Here is a 7,497-nt window from a genome sequence, read left to right on the forward strand (position 1 = left end):
TCCCATCTTATCACACCTTCTCCACACCTATACTGTTTTTATTTTATTGCATTTTTTATAGCCAAGAATTATATCCTTATTTTCCTTTGCTTAGTATTTGAACTGAATATAGCCTTTCTTTCTAGTGGCTCTTTTAGAGTTATTATATTGACCATAAAGTACTACTGGTTATATCTTGAATCAAATCAAGATTAAAAATAAGTGCCACATACTACTGAAAGCATGTATACTTAGGAGTCATGAGAATAAAGCTGTTTGGTTTTCTCTAATGCTAGTTCTCAGTTGTTGCTCAAACTACAATTGCTTAATCTGACTTTGCCTCAATATAAAATCAGTAAATTAGGAATATGTATGTTACAAAGTCAAGATGAGCTAATAAATTCCAACATGTTTGATAGATTGGAAATGACATAAAAATATAAGTTTTGCCTCATTACAAACAATTTGACTATAAAAATACCATATACCGATTTTACATATCATTTGACCACCATATTAATTGTACCAGCAACTACATTTATTGATACTATGTGCTAGTGACATGGAGGTTATGAAAGTTAAAGAGTTAAATCAGGGGCCCAGAACTTGAAAATATCTGTGTCTAAGAGGGAAAAGATGCACAACTGTAAAAGCAAGTGACATAGATATACTTCAAAGTACATGTGTTCACACACTAGTAAATGGAATGTGTGTTGTCATAAGAATCTATTTTAAAGATTGAGTGAGTGAGTGAGTGACTGTATGAGTGTCCTATGTGCATGTACACCTGCATGCCAGAAGGGGGCAACAGATCCCTTTAGAGACGGTCATGAGCCACCATGTGGTTTCTGGGAATTGAACTCACTACCTCTGGGAGAACAGAGAATGCTGCTCTTAACCACTGAGCCATCTCTCTAACCCCAGTGTTGGCATAAGAATTTGTGAAAACACAGGCGAAGGAAGAGCAGGTGGGGAGGGTTGCTACAAGCTGGATATTTATGCTGAAGTGTGACGAGACAGGAAGGGGTGGGAATTGGAGCAGGGAACTGAGATGTGCTGGACACGAATAATAACAGGCTAGAGAGACTGGAGTAAGTAGGACTTCCGTGAAAAGGCAGAGGTGAAGAAGGCATAGATGGCACTACAAAAGTCTTTGTACACCCTTTGTCAGAATTCTATCTAACCACAGTCAAAAATCTGTCTTAATGATTAATACTTCAAATAGTCGTTACTTACAGGCAGATGTTGACCAAGACGTAGGTCCTCCTTTTACAATGTAATTAGTATGATTTGACTTTTTTTTTTCTTTTCAAGTTAGAGAATCAAGAAGAAAGCGCTTTTAGTCATGATCTCTGCCTAAGATGGGAAGCAATTACTGATGATCATTGGCTCAAGTGTCCTTTCAACATGCACATATCAGTCACTGCAGACAGAGTGAGACGCCTATGGCTTCTTAGTGATTACATCCTAGAGTAAGAGTTAATGGGTAGAGAAGGTAACAGGCCAATATAAAAGGACCTGTAAAACAACATGAAGTTTCATGGAAGAAATAGAAATAAGTGGATTTCGTTCACATGGATTTTTAATGCCTGTGTACTTCTGGCAATTTATTTATACACAGAACAGCTAAGGTCCATGGGCTTTAGGTCAGGTCAAGTTGACAGTTAAAGCTAACCAGGACAAAGGAAGACAAGGGTGCTTGCCACTACCACTTTAGATTTGAAATGCATCTAGGTAGCCTTGCGGGGAATCACAAATAATGAGAAGGCTATAGTTGATACTCACCAGAGACTTTGCATCTGGAAGAGTAAACCTGGGGGTCCTCAGCTTTTCTGCCAAATTTAAGCTTGGGGGAGTTGCTAGTCCAGAATAGTTTTGGTCAACAGGGAAGAGATGGTGAATGGAGAAGAGTGGACAGCACAGAGCAAATCCCAGAGTTATTCAAACACTCAATCAGAACTGAAGTCAACAAATAGTAAAGAACACGTAGAGGCACAAGATGGGAACCATGGCTGTCGCAGAAACTATGATGTGTGAGAGTGTATGTGCTCTTGCCTTAGAGGCTGAATATATTTTATTACATGTTTATCAGTGTAGTTCAGGGAAGATCTGACTCCAACACTCCCCACTTATAGGTTGGCACAGGATAAACCAGCCTACCTCCATCTCAGACTTAAGATCCATCTTAGAGTAAAGGCAAAGTAGAGTAACTCCTGCTTATGATTAAACCTGTTTGTCATGGATTGGCCTATGCCCCACCTGTAACCTTAACTACAGGTGATTCTGTATTGCCTGTTCCATGAAATAGCAGCCATATCTTTGTTTCAAAAAAAAAAAAATAACCGTCTTACATCCCTAACTTTGTTTCAAAAAGTTGTTATGACTACCTGTTGTTATGATTACCTCATGACTACCTGTTGTTATGATTACCTTGTGACTACATTGCAGTCATGTCTTTGTTTCAGGAGGTCCTGATGACGAATGTACAATACTTATGTTCTGCTCCTGTAATCCTGGGTATTTTTTCCACTGATTTCTCCATTTGCAAACCTCTTAACCATTAACTGTGAAAACCCCGTCTTCCTCACATGTAAGGCTGACCTCTTGAACCGCACCTTAAGGGGAGGCAACCTTTGTACATGAATTTTAAAAAACAGCTTGAGTCAATTAATTGTTCGCTTTAATTAATTTGGACATGATGATTTGAGTCAATGGCCTTTCTCCTCCCATCTTTGGGATTGATGCATTCCAGACTTACTTCTATACATTTTGCTAAAACACATAGAAAAGAGGCATAAGTTTCTTACTATGATGGTTGATGTGGATCTAAATCCTCCAATGTCCTTCTTAGTATGGGAAACATGCCTTTCTAACTGATAAATAGATTTCTGATAGGACTTTTCATCCTCTAAAGCATGCGGTGCCATAAGCAAATATCATTTTTCAAACTTCCTAGGTAAGAGCTAATACATTCCTTTTATGCTTGCACAACTTAATTTGAGTGTGTTCCTATGGCTTGCAACCAGAGAGACGTCACAGCCATAGATGCCTAGGGAGTTCAACAAGGGTGGAGTGGCCAGTTGTTCCAAAAAAACCTTTGAGGAGTTAAGGAAGAAAAGAGTTGTCCATTGGCATCAGTCCTTGATGCTTGGTGAAAGAGGAGTCAACACAGTAGAGAGACAGACACTGAGTTGGAGGTGGTTGGGTAGAGACACTGAAGGTAGCAGCTGAGGAAGATTTTCTTTGTTAAAAACTACAGAAAGGGAAGGAACTGGAAGACCAAAAGGAAATCAGAAGACTATTTGATATCAGTCCCAGCTCTTCATCTTCCAGAAGTGTATTAAATGATAAATAACTAGCTTAAGCTATCTGAACCCCTAGAACAATCGAAAATAAATCTACAGTCCTAACCAAGCGTAGTGATAACAATCTTTTCTTTTTTTTTCACAAAAAAACCAAGCAGCTTTTACTGCAGTATTATAAAAACACTTTCCATTTGGCAATATGTTACAATGCACTTAGCTTTAAGGGTTGGGGAGGAGAAGGTGGGAAAATAAAAGGGAAAATTTCAATGGACCTTTCTAAAAGGAAAATTGTCCCCAGCCCTCCCATCCAAATAAAAAGCCAATGTCAATCTCACTACTCAGAGGCCATGAGGAAAGCAGGAGGCAAACGCTGACAGCTCCACTACAGACCATGTCAGAGACAGATGAGTATTCAAAACAGTCATTAGTACAGTAGGTTATGTTGATCATCTCTGTAGTCGTTTCCTCCTCCCTTTTTGCCTCCATTTTGCCTCCATAACCCCCACTTTGGTCTCCTCCATAGCCTCCACTTCGGTCTCCACCATAGCTTCCACTTCTGTCACCTCCACCACAGTCTCCTCCATCCTGCTTTCCCCACCCCGCTTTGGTCTCCTCAGCATCCTCCTCTACCACCTCTGAAGTCTCCTTTATCACTTCCATAGCTGCCTCCATCTCCTCCATAGCTACCTCCTCTTCTGTCTCCACTACAACCACCCCCACTTCTATCTCTGTTGGGCCTCTTACCCGGCAGGTAGGACTGGAAAGGGAGAGGATTCTGACCCGCCATTTCCTCTTCCTGGAGGCTGAGAGGGATGGCAAGTGTCGATGACCCAGCCTCCTCATACAAAGCAGGGAGGAAAAATACACTGAGTCTGGAGACTTGTTGGAGAGAGGTCTCAACTTTATTGGGGTGGGGGGAGTTCTCTTATATAGAGTATAGGGAGTGGGTAGGGCATAAGGCGTCATGAGATATGACGTCTCCCAGGACGTAAAGTAGTCTGATATTGTGGAACCAATTGGTTTGTGTTACGTGGCTGTTGGCAGGCGGGGCGCACACCAGGATGGGCCATGCTGAGTCATTCCTATGTGGAAGTATTTACCAGAGACTGTTGCTGAAACAGGCTCTGTTCTTTCCTCAAGGCCTCAGAGGGCTGACAGATTCAGCCATAGGGCCCAACATATCTCCACCATATCCAACCCCACTTTTGTCTCCATTGTAGCTACCTCGGTCTCCACCTCTGTCCCCATGGCCTCTGTAGCCCCTTTTTCCACCATAGCCTCTCCCCCGGAAATCATGCCCTGAGTGACAAGAGTCTTCTGGTCTAGGCTCATTGCACTGATTGCAGGAATTCCTTTGAGCAAAGTTCATATTTCCACAAGATGGATTAGGGCAAACCGAGTCCCCATTCTTGGGGTCTCCACCGCGACCCTGAAAACTTCCACAGCCTCTATATCCTCCATGGCCTTGTCGTCCGCCTCCTCCTCCCCCACCTCTCATGAACTTAGGCCTTCTCATGGCAAACGACACTTTAATGATATTTCCATGGAAATCTTTTCCATCAAACCAACTAATGGCCACCTTAGCTGAGGAGGGTCATCAAATGACAATGTTGCTTCCCCTTTTGGCTTCCCAGTGTCTTTGTCTGTGTAAAGACTTACCATTGGTTTTCCAGTCCTTTTGTTAGTCTTGATAATTCCTATTTGCTTAAAGAACTCTCCCACTTCATTTGTAGACATACCCTCTCCAAGTCCTTGTACGAAGATTGTGTTGTCATCTGAATTATCGGACTCTGAATCAACCTCTGGTCTGGGTCCATAATCTCTGTGACCACCAAAATTTTTGAATCCACCACGGTCACTATCACTACTCATAACATGATGGTCATCCTGCATTTGGTGGCTGTAGTTTTTCCTTTGTGAATGGTAAGACTACTAGTTTTGATTATAGGAACCATGTTGCTGATAATTTGACTGCTCATCATAGTGGAGGCTTGATGCTGACCATAGACTGACTGCTGGTCATGAGAATCTTGCTGGCCATAGTCTGACTGGCCATATGAAGGTGCTCTTTTACCTTGGCCTCCTGATGATTCTGTGTCTTGTTGTCCCTGGTTATTGTATGATTGCTGGCCAGATAAGCTCTGCCTTTAGTTCTCATAACTACCATAGGACTGTGAATAACCTGATTGATTCTGTCTGTAACTGGAGTAGCCACCATAGTTTTGTCCATATGAAGAAACAATCAGTCGTTTGCACATAGCAAGAATAGCTTTGTGATATTTGTCCACAGCCTTGACTGCCTTGATTTCCATTGGAAGAATAACTATGCTGCTCACCCCCAAAACTGACTGTAACTTCCAGAATCCGACATGACTAACAGCCATGGCGCAGAGCCCCCATGGCCTGCGGACAACAAGGAAAAGAAAAGAAGCCAGGCAGAGAGGCTGCTGTAGCTATTCTGAGGGCAGCGAAGAGGCTGATAAAAAACTTCTAAATGAAACGGAAATGGAACAACATGTTCCTGTGGAGGGGAAAATGTAGTCAAAATGTTGTCACCACTCTCTGACTCCGTCCGTATCATACTTCCATACACACTGAGATAGGTCTTCCTTCAGAAGAAAGAGCAATTCCATGAAGAACTGAGACACTTGCATCATCTTTGGTTTTCTCTGGCAACAAATGGTGACAGAGTTACAATGTATCAATAAAAGAACAGCAACAAAAACCCCGATACTTGTCATATACCAGATACTTAGCAAGATGGAAGCTGCAAGGCCATATATAAAAAACTACAACTTTCTTCTCCAAGAAACCAAATCTAGAGTTGGGATAGATCTAAAGACAACATGGAGGACAGCATGGGCTAACACATGTGCACACACAATACACATAGTGTATATATACACCATACACATTCACACTTGCACACACATATTGCATACATACACACTGCATACGTACACACACTCACACACCCCACATCACATACACACAAAACCATATACTACATACATATTGTCATATACATACATATACCACAATCGTACACATCACATGCAAAATACACACCACACACATACCACATGTACACACACACCATACACATATACCACATTCATCACACATTACATACATACACACAACACACACACATAGATCCATTATGCAGATCACATAATTCACCCATACACACACATCACACAGAAACCATATAAACATATCATACATAACACACACAACCATACAGACACCTTGCACATGCCACACACATTTCTTTCAGGAAAGAGAAGAATATAACAAAAACAATCAATCTCACAAGTTTGTTATGTGCTACTTTTTTTTTTTCACTTGTAAAAGCCTCACTTTCTTTTTTAAAACATAAAAAAATTTATTCTTCTCTAATACAGTACCTCTGGACTGCAGCCTTCCCTCCCCCCTCCACTCCTCCAGCAGCCCTTCCTATCTGGCTTCTCCCCAGACCCACTGCTCCCTTCAGAAAAGGACAGGAAAGGCCTCACTGTCTTAACGCTGGCTTACTTGAGTAAGTCATGCCACTTAGACTTTTTGAATTGCTGATTCATTCCTTCAGTGGTTCACTGCCATCAAAAGCTATGTAAACGACTGTGGCTTCCATAAAATTGGAAATTTCATGTCAATTTACAAACCAACTGTGTTTGAAAACAATGACCTTCAATTACAGGCACAGATGTGTGAGGGGAAACTTTGTGCCAATGTTTGAGTTCTGAATCAAAATAAATTGGGCTGGCAGCTAATGAAAGAAATTTACATTGTCTTAGAATCTGATATATAATCATATATATATGTGTGTGTATTTTTCACATTTGTGCATTCTACTTTTAAAGCCATTTAAAAAATAGGTTTTTCCATATTTCAAACTAAGGCACCAGCCAAGGACAATACAGGCGGTAAACCTTAAACCCCTACCCAGATCTAGACAATGGACAGAACACTCTCCACAGTAGAGTGGAAAGTGGGATATTACTTTCTCACATACTCTGGTGCCTCACCTTTGACCATGTCCCCTGGAGGGGGAGACCTGGTGGCACTCAGAGGAAGGACAGCAGGTTACGAAGAAGAGACTTGATACCCTATGAACATATACAGGGGGAGGTAATCCCCCTCAGGAACAGTCATAGGGGAGGGGAATAAGGGGAAAATGGGAGGGAGGGAAGAATGGGAGGATACAAGGGAT

The 7,497-nt window shown here is 41.6% G+C and overlaps 1 pseudogene across 1 annotated transcript; it reads right to left on the bottom strand.

The window, feature by feature from the left end:
- Window positions 1-4,270: 4,270 nt before the first annotated feature.
- Window positions 4,271-5,655, bottom strand: LOC311605308 (TATA-binding protein-associated factor 2N-like; annotated as a pseudogene). The gene has a single exon. The product of its transcript is annotated as a TATA-binding protein-associated factor 2N-like (transcript).
- Window positions 5,656-7,497: the final 1,842 nt, after the last annotated feature.

This window comes from Acomys minous, assembly GCF_964271855.1.
Source record: "Acomys minous genome assembly, chromosome: 9".
In the NCBI taxonomy this organism is placed as follows: domain Eukaryota; kingdom Metazoa; phylum Chordata; class Mammalia; order Rodentia; family Muridae; genus Acomys; species Acomys minous.